Below are 13,673 nucleotides of genomic sequence, written 5' to 3' on the forward strand. Positions count from 1 at the left end.
ATGGTGAAACCCTGTCTTTACTAAAAATACAAAAATTAATTGGGCATAGTGGTGCACACCTGTAATCCCAGCTACTCGGGAGGCTGAAGCAGAAGAATCGCTTGAATCCAGGAGGCGGAAGTTGCAGTGAGCCAAGATCATGCCACTGCACTCCAGCCTAGGTGGCAGAGCAAGATTCTGTCTCAAAAATAAATAAATAAATAAATAAATAAATAAGAAAGAATAAATAAATAAATAAAATAAAGGCCAGGCGTGGTGGCTCACGCCTGTAATCCCAGCACTTTGGGAGGCCAAGGCGGGTGGATTACGAGGTCAGGAGATTGAGACCATCCTGGCTAACACGGTGAAACCCTGTCTCTACTAAAAATACAAAAAAAAAAAAAAAAATTAGCCGGGCATGGTGGCAGGTGCCTGTCGTCCCAGCTACTCGGGAGGCTGAGGCAGGAGAATGGCATGAACCCAGGAGGCGGAGCTTGCTGTGAGCTGAGATTGCACCACTGCACTGCAGCCTGGGTGACAGAGCAAGACTCCGTCTCAGAAAAAAAAAAACAAAAAGGATATGGGCCGGGCACAGTGGTTTATGCCTGTAATCCTAGTACTTTGGGAGGCCAAGGCGGGTGGATCACTTGTGGTTAGGAGTTCGAAACCAGCCTGGCCAACATGGTGAAACCCCCACCTCTACTAAAAATACAAAAAAGTCAGCCAGGCATGGTAGCAGGCACCTGTAATCCCAGCTACTCAGGAGGCTGAGGCAGGAGAATCACTTGAATCCAGGAGGCAGAAGTTGCAGTGAGCCAAGATTGTGCCACTGCACTCCAGCCTGGGCAACAGAGCGAGACTCTGTCTCAAAAAAAAAAATGCAGATATAGATATAGATATAGATATAGATGAATCTTTTCTCCAGTTATTAATGGAAATGCCATGATTAAAAGTATAATTTTCCTGCATGAAAAGTTTAATAGATGGGATTAACAGCGGTGTGGAGACTGCAGAGGAAAAGTTTAGAGTACTTGAATACAGGTGAGGGAAACCTATCCAATTATAAAAACAGAAATTGAAAGGATTGAAAAAAAGAACAAAGCGTCAGTTCTAAACAATAGAAATGGTTTAACATATGTGCAATTGAAGTTCCAGAGGGGGAAAGAGAAAAAAAATGGAACAGAAAAAAATAGGGAAATAACAGTTGAAATTTTACCAAATTTAATGAAGAACCTACAAATGAAGTGTAGGTCCTCAAAAGTCTACAGATCTCAAAAGTCTACAGATCTCAAAAGCTTGGTAAGCCCAAGAGAACCACCCCTAAGCATGTTACAAGCAAACAACAGAAAAATCCAAAAAATAAAAAGAAAAAAAGGAAAGAAAAAATCTTAAAAGCACCAAACAAAAAGTGTACATCACTACAGGGAAGCAACAATAAGAGTCAATGATGATCTCTCAGCAGATACTATGGAGGCCAGAACATAAGGGCAACATCTTTAAGGAACTGAAAGAAAGAAGCGACAGAAAGAAGGAAGGGAAGGGAAGGGAGAAAGAAAGAAAAAAGAAAAAGAAAGAAAGAAAAGAAAGAAAGAAAGAGAGAGAGAGAGAGGAAGGACGGAAGGAAAGAAGAAAGAAAGAAAGAAAGAAACAAAGAAAGAAAGAAAAGAAAGAAAGCAAGCAACAAAGAAAGAGAGAGGAAGGAAGGGAAAGAAGAGACAAAGAAAAAGAAAGAAAGAGAAAGAAAGAAAAGAAAGAAAAAGAAAGAAAGAAAGAAAGAACTGTGGCCCCAGAATTACATATCCATCAAAAATATCCTCAAGAAAGACATTTGCAGATCAAAAATACCCAAGAGAATCTGTTGCCGACAGAGCTGCACACCAAGGGATGTTACAGAAAGTTTTTTGTTTTGTTTGGTTTTGTTTTTGGTTGAAGGGAAATTATAGTGGGTGATGACATGATGATCTATAGGAAGAAAGAAAGATCACTAGAAAGATTACATCTGTGGATAAATAAGAAAGACTACCTTGTACTCATCAATTTCTTTGAAAGTCAATGAGCTATTTAAAGCAGATCTGTCCACGGTAACTTTCTCTGATGATGGAAATGTTCCACATCTGTGCTGTCCCACAGGGTCGCCAATAGCCACAGGTGACCACTGGGCCCTGAAAATATGGCGAGAGTGATGGAGAAACTGAATCCTTAATTTTATTTCATTTTATTAATTTAAATTTAAATAACTATATGTGGTTAGTGGCTATTGTATTGGGCAGTGAAGATTTAAAGCAACAAAAATAGTATTGTATTGGTGGGGGCATCATACTGTGTACAGAGGTAAGGTAATGGCAGCAGTCCTACAAAGGAGAGGGAAGCTGAATGGACTTGGGCAGTGGTCAGATCCTTACATTGTACATGAAACAATATAACATCAACTCCAAGTAGATTCTGATTAAGTTAATGATGCATATTGTAATCCCCAGAGAAATCACTCAAAATAATACAACACTTGATCTTAGCCAAAAGGCCGAGAAGCGATTCAAAATAATACAAAAGGACCCTTTTTTAAAAGCCAAAATAAAGGCCAGACACTGTGGCTCACACCTATAACCCCAGTATTTTGGGAGGCTGAAGCGGGCAGAAGTTTGAGACCAGCCTGGCCAACATGGCAAACCCCATCTCTAGTAAAAATACAAAAAGTAGCTGGGCACAGTGGCGGGCACCTGAAATCCCAGCTACTCGGGAGGCTGAGGCACAAGACTTGCTTGAACCCAGGAGGTGGAGGTTGCAGTGAGCTGAGACCATGCCACTGTACTCCAGCCTGGGCAACAGAGCGAGATTCCATCTCAATAAATAAATAAATAAAAGCCAAGAGAAAAATTGAAACAGAATACTAAACATATTTAGTTAGCCCAAAGTAAAGGAGAAACAGAAGAACAACAGAGGAACAAAAAAATTCAATGAAACAAAGAGAAAAATATGACAGACTTAAACCTAACCATATCAATAATTATATTAAGTATAAATACATTTATTAAATGTAAATATAAAAGGCAGAGATAGACTGAAACATAGCTATATTACCTGCTTTAGATTTCTAACATCTGAACCATATCAGGATCTCTTTCTAGTAATGCTTTCTTTTAAATTATAGGTCATAGTTTCTTGCTTCTTTGTATGTCTAGTAATTTTTAATGTATGCTGGACATTATAAAATTATAAATGATATGGATTATGTTATAAGGATGTTGAGCATTGTTCTGGTAGGCAGCTAAATTACTGGTAAATCTTTTTTATTCTATGGGGCTTAGCTTTATTCTTTGTTGGGGGGGTGTACTTCAGTTTGATCTTAATTCTAAGGCATGGTCCTTCCTCTAGGACCTTCCTCTAGGGTGTGATCCTTACTCCAAAGGCATGGCCTTTATGGTCCCAACCGAATGTCCAAGTGCTCAGTGAATTCTTGGCACTCTAGCTGATCCAGAATCCCATGTCTCCCTGCACTTCACAGCCTCTGGAAATCCAGCGTAGCACACAGCTAAGCACTGGACGGACGATCATTGTGGTGGCTTATCACTGTGGTGGCTCATGTGCAGCACAGCCTGAGATGAGGATCTGCACTGACCTCACGGGGCTGCTGGGGCTGCTCATCTGTGTGTCTCCCTCGTCTGATATGCTGCCCCCCAAATTCAGCAGCTCAAGCTCCAGTCTCTGTCTCTTCAGCTCAGTGAGATTCAGAGCTCCGTGTGGGCTCCAGGAGGCAGAGGGCAGACAAAGCTCACCTCCTTTGCTCCTCTTCTCTGGGGAACCACGAACCTGCTCTGCCTGTTGCCCAATGTCTGAGCACAGTGGCCTCACATGTTCTCTACCATTTCATCATTGTTTACACTGGGAGGGAAAATCCAGTACCTGTTATCCCAGAAGTGAAAATCCCAACAAATTCACTATTAACTAAGCTTGAAATTCCTTCTTCTTCTGGAAATGTATATTTATGGGTCCAATCTGGCACATAGTAGGTGTTTGACAAATCACATAAATTTCCATGATAATTAACTAACGCTCATCCCCCATATTTTGTAGTATTCAGTGTTTTCAAAGCATGTTTATATCCACAGCCTCATCTGCACATCATGATAGCCCTGTAAGATGTTTTGGTCCAATATTATTTTCTTAGATGAAGAAACTCAGATTTCAACAGATCAAGTGATTCATCCAAAGTTGCCGGCCGAGTGCGGTGGCTCATGCCTGTAATCCCGGCATTGGGGAGGCCGAGGGAGGCGGATTGCTTAAGCTTAGGACTAGCCTGGGCAACGTGGCAAAACTCTGTCTCTACTGAAAATGCAAAAAATTAGCCAGGCATGGTGGTGGGTGCCTGTGATCTCAGCTACCCAGGGAGGCTGAGGCAGGAGAATCGCTTGAGCCTGGGTGGTGGAGGCCATGGTGAGCTGTCATCATACCACTGCACTCCAGCCTGGGTAACAGAGTTAGGCCCTGTCTCAAAAATAAACGAATAAATAAAAACAAAGTTGCTGACCTAGAAAAGGCGTCTATACGTGAAGCCCCTAGGCCGGTGCCCTCTGCACGAGGGACTACAGCCTTCTACAGACACGAGCTCCTGCTTCATCTCTCTCCTCTGTTCTCCTTGGGAAAAAAAAAAATGTTCATCATACAGGTTTCTCTCCTGGGCAGTATGAGGGATCCATAAATCAGGAATAGTTAATTTCCCCATCAAAGCTGGTAACAGGTGAGTCCCCCGTGCCCCAGGAAGCTATGTCATTAGATTATTCAAAATCTATTCAAGTCGGTCTCCAGGTCAAAGCAAATTAAGGGGATGAAAACTTTGAACAAATATCTATGAATTTAAGTGAGGGGAGTGCAACAGATATTCCAGTTAGGTAAAGCAGGAAGGAAAAGAAATGAATTTACCCCAAACCCAAATACACAAATCGTCAAATAAGGCTAATTCCCTTCCACTTTGTGAAAAGTTAGGCAGAGCTTCTTGGATTAAGACAGCTGGAAACACTGCAGGAATGTCTCTTTAGTCTCTGGATCCAATTGGGCAAGATATTGTTTTGTTTCCGTGTCTCCGGTTCTTATAAAAAGTTTAGAAGAAGAACACTTTAAAAATGTCCAAAGTTGCCCCCATCTTTCAGGGTGTTTCAGAACAGGCAGCATACGGCCTAGATGCTCTGGACCTGCGCCGAATATTCACTGTCCATAAAATCAACCCCTCATTTGTCTTTGTAGCTGGGAGGTTTCCAAAAAGAACCTTCACCAAGGATTCCAGCTTGGAAATTAAAGCCCAGAGACAGTGACTAGACACGCAAGATTTTAGCAGATAACACCGATTTGAAGCAGTTCTTTATTTGTATTAATATCTGTCACTCAACAGATATTTTTGAATGGGCAAATAAAGCCAGGAAAGAATCAATGAATACATTGAATGTGTCCAATCAATACAACTCGACTGATCCAAAATGATTTTAAAAGCAGGATGATTCCTATTGCATTTAAAAAAACAAAACAAGAACAGCTCTTACCTTACATTTCATAGGCTTTCCCTCAGTATTCTTTACTCCCAGCTCAGAACTTTAGGGCCAAGATTGGCCCTGCTACCTGGCAGATAATAGATGCTCAATAAACATTTGTTGAATAAATAGATGAGTGGATAACCTTCAAAACTGCAGGTTCGGCAAGGGAGCCTAGAAAAGGAGTTTAGGTGCTTCCTAAAATGGAAATAAAGAGTGAATTAAGCACACCTACACCCAGCAAACTCCTCCCTGAGGAACCCCCTGAGCTGACTCGTCCCTGCCCCATCTCCGCCGCTCTTTCCCACGGAAGTGAAAGTTCCCTGCGTCCTTTCACTGGACCTGCCTGATTCATATTGAGGATGGGGATTTGACCAGGGCCTGGCCCAAGAGAGGCCTGGGGAAGGAGCTATTGAACACTTTAAATGAGATAGTAAAGCTTACTGTAAAGCTTACACCGCAGACCGTGTTACCCATTTCAATGGAAATGTGTCCTGTTTTACAAAATCTAGAGAAGTGAGTGAATAATTTTTTGTAAAGAGCTTTTTGGATCCAAATCTAATCACACAACATATAGTAAAATGATATCTATATCTATATATAAGTATATAAAACAATTATATAGTTGTTTGTCATACATAAATTTATTATTTAATAAATTATAGATTAATATATATGACCTATAAATATATAATATATAATACATACATAAATATATAACATAGATGAATAGATATACACTATATAAATACATTATTTATTTATTTCCCTCCCTGCTGGGAAAAAAATCTGATAATTCTACCAGTTTCCATTGGTTTAACTTTACTGATTGGATTATCTCTTGTATGTAACTTGAAAATGTGGAACTTAAAAACATTTAACAAAAGACAGATAGTCTTCCTGGATATTACATGTATAGAGGCAAATTCAAAACAGAAAGCCAATACTGAATGGGTATTAGAAACGAATTGCCTGATTAAATCTTGTCTGAATTATCAGGTACATAATAAGGCAAGTGTTAGCTTTGCAGCAGAGCTGAGCCGTCACTCTGTGTGACTCGCCTTCATCTAAAAGAGACCAGATACTTCTCGGTGGCAACTGAGAACCAACATTTTTCTTATTTAAGATGATTGGAATGATGGATGCATAAATCATAACATATGAAATTCCCCCCATCACTTAGACCCCTTTAATACTAAACATTTGTTCCAATTTCTTGACCACCGCTGCACCCGGAGCTGCTTACCAGTTACGCCTGTGCTGATGCAGGCATTTTCTAAAATGCTCCATCACCTTGGCCCTCAAGGCGCTGTCTTGAAACTAGGAGGTCAGGATGTAAATGAAGGATGATTGAAAAGCACTGGCTTAATCAACGATAGATGGCATGTGGCAGTCATTTCTGGGCTTCTTCTAGATATCTGTAAAGAAGCTACCATGGCTTGGTTGATCATCTGAATATGATTATTTTTGGTGGGGAAGTGGGGGGTTGTATTTGTTTACCTCGCATTTTCTCAGGGTTGCAAACTGATCCATAACTCTCCTGAAAGACTCTAACTTTTAATTTAGAATATAATTTAATGATCAACATAGTAAAACCCCTTCTCTACTAAAAATACAAAAAAATTAGCCGGGTGTGGTGGTGTGCTCCTATAATCCCAGCTACTTGGGAGGCAGGAGAATCACTTGAACCCGGGAGGCAGAGGTTGCAGTGAGCTGAGATTGCACCACTGCACTCAAGCCTGGGAGACAGGGAGAGACTCCATCTCAGCCAGAGGTACCCTTCCTGGGGGACTCAGCCACACCCGCCCACCTGTTCACCCCCAAATGATGGGGTCACACTTTGAAGCTCATACCTTTCCACCAGCTGCACCCAAGAACCTGGGGACAGCCTAAAGCAGTCAGAGGAGGACTCACATAGGGGTGTTGAGAGGCAGCCTCGAACTGGTGAACAGTGGGGAAGGGGACAGACATACGAAGCCAGGAGGCCCCTAGGCAGGGCCTGTACCTCTGAATTAGGCTTCAGGGAATCCAGGAGACAGACACTGCCGGGGGGGTGTGTTCCCGATTCCTCTGCGGACTGGGCCTTCAGCTGTGCAGAGCAGGAATGGATGATGCCCATTTCAAAGGAGCAGAAACAGGCTGGGGAAGGGGCTGGCGTGGAAAGCCTTGGCTTGGGTCCCATGGGTGTAAGCCATGGAGCTTCCACGTGCTTTCCACGTGTTGGGGAACTGGATCAGGTCTGCAGAGGCCTTGCTGAGTGTGCGCTAGGTGGCCACTCTCAGGCAGCTGGCTGGAGCGGTGCTGAAGCCGATCTCGTGCCCTGATAGGTGTGGTCACTGCCCAACCCCCTCACACAAGAGCATACCAACAGCAAAGCTGGGCCCAGCCCAAGATGCCCATCCGTGCCTCAGTTTCCTCTTTGGTGGTGGCCCTTCCTGTGAATGTCGTTCCCCCTGCAGAGAAGAGGGGGCGGGGACAGCAGGGGTGCTGCAGAGGAGAGGGCTGGCCGGTTCTCCTCCCTTCTGGGGCTGTACCCAGTGGGGCCACCAAGCCTCCCTTTTTGTGTCAATCAGGCTGAAAAGAACCGTGGGGGAAGGAGGGACCGAGACTCAACTCAAATTAGGACTCTGGATTTTCCTTAGCGAGTTGTTCTAGAATGTTCCCAGGACAGAGCAGAGAGATGGAGCAGAAAGAGGAAGAAGAGGAGGAGGAATAGAAGAATAAATAGAAGGAGGAAAAGAGAGAGCCAGAGAAACAGAGAGAGAGAGAGAGAGGAGGCCTGGAGGACAGAGAGAGGGAGAGACCAAGAGAGGGGAACAAAGAGACAGAGACCTGGAGAAAGGGACAGAGGCAGAGACAGAGACACAGAGAGACGGACTGGGAGTTTCGGTGGGGCTGGGGACAGGTGTTGCGATCCTGGATGTCATTTGTCAATGGAGGGTGCTGGCAGCACTAAACCCCATGATAGGGCAGGTGGGAGGGCCGGGGATGGCAGGGGCAGGTGGGTGGCTGGCCCAAGGGTCCAGGCTCAGGGCAGACCCAGGCGGGAGCAGCATGGAGGGGGTGTCCACGAGCAGGGCTCCTGAGGAGGCTGCCAAGAGAGGGTCCAGTCAGGAGACAGGAGGAGCCACTGGGGGACTGAGAGGCCACGGTCAGGGAGGGGAAAGGAAAACAAGAGGCCACATCCAAAAGCTGAGCAACCGAGGGTGGACATCCCCCCGGCCCGCCCCTTCTCCCTGGATGGGTCTTCTCGGATGCGCCTGCTCCCCCAGCACAAGCCCCCCGGTGAGAGTAAAGACAACAACGGACACGCATGTGTGGGACTCTACAGCTGGTAAATTTCCTCCCAATGTGGTTCTCATGGATGAACACTGTTCCAAAGCCCAGAGAGTCTGTGCCGCTTGCCCGAGGTCACACAGGAGGGCAAGCTGGGGTACGAACCCAAGACAAGTCCCGCCACCCTCCTCATGCTGAAGCTCACCTGGAGAATGTCCGGAAGAATGTGCTGTGGACAGGAGACCCCCCTCCCCCTCCTCGCAGTTTCCTGCCGCACCCTGGGGACGGTGCCCTGGGGATACCCGGCCCTTGGGTTGCTGCAGGATCAATCTCTTTGCCTTCAGTTTCCACCAGTGCCAGGTTTGCAGGGAGAGGCAGCCGGGCCCGGGCATGTGGCCATGTGCAGGGCTGCGGAGTCCACTCACTGGTGCCTGGTGTGTGGCCTGTGAGTCCCTCTGCCAGGTGTGATGGCCGGGTTGCCACAGGGCAGCTGGTCTTGGGGCGCCTGTGAGCCAGAGCAGAGCTGGCAGGAACAAGGCTGCGAGCGCCTAATGAGAGCCAGGTGGGGCCACACCTCTCCTGTCGGCGGCACCTCCTGGCTTTGATCAGTGATAAGGGCCTAAGTGTTCCCAGGACCCCTGCCCTCCCCCACAGCCGGCTCCTGGCCTGGCCACCGCTTCCCCTTCAAAGCCACCTCTCATCACCCAGCCACAGGGCAGACAGAGGCAGAGGTGGAGGGGCCCCCGCTGGAGGGGCCAGGGGCGGGGCAGAGGTCCTGCTTCCCTGGGATCCATTTCTCCGACACTACTGCAAAGCCCCACGTGCTCCATAAACACACAGGCACACCCCAACACCACCCACTCCCAGCCCAGACCTAGAGGAAACTTCCCTCCTCCCGGCCCTCGGCTCAGCCACCCACTTGTCCTCACGAGGCTGCCCCGCCATCCAGCAGGCCTCCTCCACGGTGAAGCTTGGAAACCCCTGCTCCACGGCCTCCCTAAGAGCCACCTCCCGCCTGTATTTGGGGGGTGGGTGGGTGGGTGCAGGCACAGCTGCTGTGGGGGTCCTCATGTGTATGGCAACCTCATTAGTAAGGCAGTCAGCACTTGGTCACCAGCAGGGCTTCAGAGCTAGCAACCTGGGGGTGGGCAGCCCCCGCCCTGTTGCCCCCAGCTGTGGATCTCCTGCTGGTTGACCTCCCCAGGTGGGAAGGAGAATTGAGAGAGTTAATGCAGATAAAGCCCACGGAGCAGAAGCCCAGGCAGGTATGGGCTTATACTCAGAGACAAAGCTGCAGAGTCAGAGGGCTCAGGACCCTCCACCAGCCCAGGCTTTCGGGAGACAGGAACTGAGCGGTGGCCTGGCTGAGCTGCTTCCTGGAGGTGCTGAGGCGCTGACTATGACTCTTCCTGCCACCCTGGGCTGCCGGGCAGACACTGGACGTAAATTTACATGTGGGTATTGCAGCAGGGGCTGCCACCAACCCTGTCCCCCACCAACGGGTGCAGACAGTCAACTGCTGCCGGATCCCTGTCAGAAGGATCCCCCCCATCCTCTTTCCTTGTTTTGGTTTTTATGATTTTTTTTTTTTTTTTTTTTTTGAGTGAGTCTCTCGCCAGGTGAGTGCAGTGGAAAGCTCCGCCTCCCGGGTTCACGCCATTTTCCTGCCTCAGCCTCCCGAGTAGCTGGGACTACAGGTGCCCGTCACCGCGCCCGGCTAATTTTTTGTGTTTTTTTAGTAGAGAGGGGGTTTCACCGTGTTAGCCAGGATGGTCTCGATCTCCTGACCTCGTGATCCACCCACCTCAGCCTCCCAAAGTGCTGGGATTACAGGCGTGAGCCTCTGCACCCGGCCGATTTTTTTAATTATTAAAAAGATGGAGCTTTAAAGTCTACTTTGCCCCAAAACTGGAGCAAAGCCGTGTGGAGGGACAGTGACCCTGACCCCGGTGTGGGACCGTGAGAGTGCAGGAGGGAGGCCGTTGATCAAGGCTGCTGAAGCCCCCATGGCTTCTGAGCCTTCCCCGCCCTTCAAAGTCTCACAGACGACCCTGGGCCCATGGACTCCAGGCAGGTATGGGGTGTCTGCACTGTCACTTGGGGTCACACTCACAGCCCTGTGATGCCTGGGGTGTCTGTCCTTGTCTGCCCATGGACAGGGCTCCCTGCTCTGAGGACACGACATGGGGGGTGGAATCCGCCTGTATTTGGGGGGGGTGGGTGGGTGCAGGCACAGCTGCTGTGGGGGTCGTCATGTGTATGGCAACCTCATTAGTAAAGCAGTCAGCACTTGGTCACCAGCAGGGCTTCAGAGCTAGCAATCTGGGGGTGGGCAGCCCCCGCCCTGTTGCCCCCAGCTGTGGATCTCCTGCTGGTTGACCTCCCCAGGTGGGAAGGAGAATTGAGAGAGTTAACGCAGATGAAGCCCACAGAGCAGAGCGGAGGCCCCACCACTCAGCTGCTCCTGCTGTTATCATCACCATCACCACCCTCACGGCAGCTGCACAGGAGAATTACCAGCTCAGGCTGGCTGGGGCAGGCAGGTGTGTGTTGAATGACTAAGCAAATGCTCTGACATCGGCCCCGGGAGGCCCAGAGGAAATAACAGTCTCCCCTAGTCTTCAGCTGTTTGCAGCCATAGGCTCTCTGTGCATATGACAGCCACTTGCAGGATGCTCAGGGTGAAGCTGTCCCCTCCCTCCGCCCACTCTGCACCCTCCCAGTGGTCCCTCCACCAACAGAGTAACGGTGCCCAGAGCAGAGGCCACAGCTCCCCTGCCCAGTGGCTCAGGGGTGTTGCTCTGAAGTTCTTCCCGGGGCCCAGCCTGGAGCTCACTCCTGCAGCAATGCACCGTGTATACGTGCACACTGCCAGTCACAATCATGATCCTAATGTTTAGAGTAACTCCTGATAAATGATAGGTGGCCTGATGAAGATCCAGTTACTATTTGTTGAATGAGTGAAGGAATGAATGAATGATTGCAGGTTATTCATACACTTACGATCTTATTTAATGTTTACCAAAAGAAAGATGCCTGTGCTGGCAGTTATGTGATGAACTGCCTCGTTTGTTAGTTTCCCAGGCTGCCTTAACACGGTACCACAAACTGGGTGGCTGAAAACAATAGGAATTATGTCTCCAGTTCTAGAGTCCAGAAGTCTGAAGTCATGGTGTGCAGGGCTGGCTCCTCGGGGGCTGCAGGGTGGGGGCGTCATTCTCTGACTCTTCCTGGCTTCTGACAGCTCTGGCATTCCTTGGGCAGGCGGATGTGTCACTCTGATCGCTGCCTTCGCCTTCACATGGCCGGCTTCCCTCCGTGTCTGTCTCTTCTCCTCTGCTTATGAGGACCCCAGTCATTGCATTTAGAGCCCACCCTACTCCAGTGTGACCTCATCTTAACATAGGTAATTGCACCTGCAAGGACCCTATTTCCAAATAAGGTCACTTTCACAGGTATTGGGGGGTAGGACTTAGATGTGTTCTTTTAGGGGGGCACTGCTCACCCCAGAGCACACTGTTTTCTAGGCTTATACTCAAAGACAAAGCTGCAGAGTCAGAGGGCTCAGGACCCTCCACCAGCTCAGGCTTTCCGGAGACAGGAACTGAGAGGTGGCCTGGCTGAGCTGCTTCCTGGAGGTGCTGAGGCCCTCACTATGACTCTTCCTGCCACCCTGGGCTGCCGGGCAGACACTGGACGTAAATTTACATGTGGGTATTGCAGCAGGGGCCGCTACCAACCCTGTCCCCTACCAACGGGTGCAGACAGTCAACTGCTGGCTCGGCCCCACTGGCCTCCATTCTGGAGAATGGTCACTGCTCCCAAAGCAAAGCTTGTGTCCAGTTGCCCACACCGCGGTCAGACAGAATTGTTCTCTGACCAATGGGTGGGGGCTGCAGGAGTACAGAAGGTGTGGCCTCCTGGGTTAACCCCTAACCTGGAGCAGAGGAGGGGCTTTAACAAGGACCTGGTGGGAATGGTAAGCCCAGAAGGCTTCCTGGAGGAGGTGAGGGGTGCACCAAGAAGAGGGAGCTGGAGTTGAGGCTGGAGGGAAGGGTTCTAGCAAAGGCCTGCGGGGAAGAGGGTGGGAAGGTCTGTCCCATTCTGAACAAGGCTGAGTCACTGGAGTCAGGCCTGGGAGAGAGGGTCTACCCAGCATGGAGTCCTCAATGAAGGACAGAGGGTGCACTGGTTTGCTCTGCTGCTGATGGAGCCCAGTAGCCCCTGCCAGTGCTGGATTGAGAGGATGGAGTTTGAGGGAGAAGGAGTTGGGGGGAGGCCCCCAGAGGTGCGGGCTGGTTACTCGGCAGCCATCTCCTCAGCGCTTCCCTCCTGCCCGGGGCTGAGTGGCCGCCAGGGTGGGTGGAGTAGGGATCTGGGCCACTTCCCCAGGCTTCGGCTTCCTGTGTGCAGTAGGTGCCTTTGGCTGGTACATCCTGAGTCCTCAGAGTTTGTTGTAGCTCAGAATTTCCCAGGGAGACGGTGGAATCTGGGGTCTGTGAGCCAGAGAGGGGCCTACGCCTTCACCTCATGCTCCCTGCAAGAAAGTTTAGGATCCCTGTCCTCCCCCAGGGCAGAGGCGGGTGGAAATGGGTGGGCCGCAGCTTTTAAATCCATCTCTACCCCGAGCCTGGGGTGGCCTTGGGCAGGAGGGCAGGAGATCTTGCGTCTCTGGATCTCTGTTTCCTCATCTGTGAAGAGGGCGATGCTGGCGGCTGCCCCAGGTGCTGTGAGACGGAAAGAGTGGATGCAGGAAAAGCCCCCCAGTGGCACTGCAGGCCGGAGACACCCCGGGACGTGCATGCTCCGCTTGGCCTGGCCTGGCCTGGCCTGGCGGTCTTCATATTTGCTAACTGTATGGAAAGATGGAGTTTTCTTTCTTTAGAATAATACAAATGA

The 13,673-nt window shown here is 49.0% G+C and overlaps 1 pseudogene; it reads right to left on the reverse strand.

Annotated features, from left to right (window-relative positions):
* Nucleotides 1-2,363: 2,363 nt before the first annotated feature.
* On the reverse strand, nt 2,364-2,512 carry LOC116457177 (U2 spliceosomal RNA; annotated as a pseudogene).
* Between the last annotated feature and the right edge of the window lie 11,161 nt (nt 2,513-13,673).

Source organism: Hylobates moloch, unplaced genomic scaffold (genome assembly GCF_009828535.3).
Source record: "Hylobates moloch isolate HMO894 unplaced genomic scaffold, HMol_V3 SCAFFOLD_17, whole genome shotgun sequence".
Classification (NCBI taxonomy): Eukaryota; Metazoa; Chordata; class Mammalia; order Primates; family Hylobatidae; genus Hylobates; species Hylobates moloch.